Genomic DNA, 1,970 nt, shown 5'->3' with positions numbered 1-1,970 from the left:
TTTTTTTTTTTTTTTTTGCTAATTTCAGCTTTTTCAGACAATTTCCATTTTTTTGTGCTCATTTCTGCTTCTTTCAGCCTAATTGGGCAAACGTGTTCTTTCTGCTTTCTTATGTTAATTTAAGCTTGTTATACCTTTTCAGCTACCTTTTTAGATTTTTAAAAATCTAGTTTCAACTGTTTTTTGCTACTTTTATCCTAATTAACTTCTTCTGCTCATTTCAGCTTGTTTCAACTTTTTTCTGCTCGTTTCTGCTTTTTCAGCTATTTAGCTGTTTTGACACAAATATTAGCTTTTTCAGCTAGTTCCACATTTTTTAGCTCATTTCAGCTCTTCCCACTTCCGTCTCATAGGTTAAGTTTCTTTCTGCCTTTTCAGCTACTTTTTAGATTTTTTTTTTCCTTTTTGCAAATTTGAGCTTTTTTAGCCAATTTCCTATTTTTTGTGCTCATTTCTAGTTATTGAATCCTAATTTAGCAAATATGTGTTCTTTCTTCTTTCTTCTGCTAATTTAAGCTTGTTTTTCCTATTCAGCTACATTTAAGCATTTTTTTTTTTAGCTTATTTCAGCTGTTTTTGGGCAAGTTCTTCTGCAATAAACATTCACATTGCATTTTTGCAGGAAATGCAATTTCTCTAGTTATCAATAGTGCACAACTTATTTATAGTAACCACTTGTTTTATATGGTAATTAATTAATTTCAGAAAAAGAATGGCTTTGGATCAATTTATTTATAATAACATCTCAACAGCTTCAGTGTTTAACTAGAATATAATGATTTTTGTAGCCATTGCAGTCCAGTTGTACAGTGCAACGAGGTTCGATTTGCAACTCAAATAAATGCCGAGGTATTAATAAAATAAAATATTAAGCAATACCATAAATAAATAAAAATCTAAAAGCAACTATAAAGATTTTAAGGTGTTCACTGCAAACTAATTTTTTTTAAAGGTTATCCTAGACTATATTAAATGGTGCAGTTTGAAAGTGTTTACTTAAGTAGTTTTGCAGATATATTAAAATGTGGGTACGCAGCCAATGTAAACACAGCACTCTGCTGAGTCTGCCAAAAAACAAGTGGAAGCTTAAGTGATGTGGCTGTTCATGTGTGTGGGTAAATATAAATGGTGGAATCACAAGTAGACTCGCAGAGATGAAGTTTAGGTGGAAGTATAGGGGTGATTCTGCTGCTGCACTAAAGCTAAAAGAGACAATTAGTAAGAAAACGCTCTAGACAAAATATTAGGGCTCAAGCACGGTGGTGGAGCTCCATAAAGACAGAGCTCAGCAGTCAAACGTACACAGCTTTTGCAAAACTTCTGCTAGCTAGACCAATAAATGTATAGTTTCAACCAAACCCATCTTTATGTGTATGCACTTTACTCAACAAATACTGTATGAGCGTAAATACTTACAACACATCAAACTTATCAGGCTTCTTGATACCGAAGGACTCTACCATGAACGTCATCATTTTTGGCAGATTTTCAGTCGCTCTGGCTGTTTCTGTAGGTAAACAAACATAAGTTATAGTTTGGCATCTGGTTACAAATTCTGCTTACAAATATTTACTTTAAGGACATACAAGAACCACTGACATAATGAATACCTTTTAAAAATGCTTGAAACCAACTGAGTTGTCCAGTGACAATAAAGATAAAATACTCTATGATTATAATTCTAGACAAAGAAATTCTGCATAGTTTGTATGTACCTGTATGGTTTACAATTATTTGTTCAAAATGTGGTCAATGTTGCTATTAATGGTAAATGGACTGTACTTATACAGCGCCTTTCTGTCTTATCTAGACACTCAACGTGCTTTAGAACACAACCTGTGTCCTCATGTACCCATTCATACAGCACTCTACTAGATCTGTACAAAGAATAATCCGAGCTTTATCACATTCATACACTGATGGGACACACATCGGAGGCAGTGAAGGGTTCAGTGTCTTGCCCAGGGACA

The sequence above is a fragment of the Nematolebias whitei genome, chromosome 6, assembly GCF_014905685.2.
Source record: "Nematolebias whitei isolate Nwh7 chromosome 6, NemWhi1, whole genome shotgun sequence".
NCBI classification, from domain to species: Eukaryota; Metazoa; Chordata; class Actinopteri; order Cyprinodontiformes; family Rivulidae; genus Nematolebias; species Nematolebias whitei.
Note: the sequence above shows the minus strand (reverse complement) of the source record.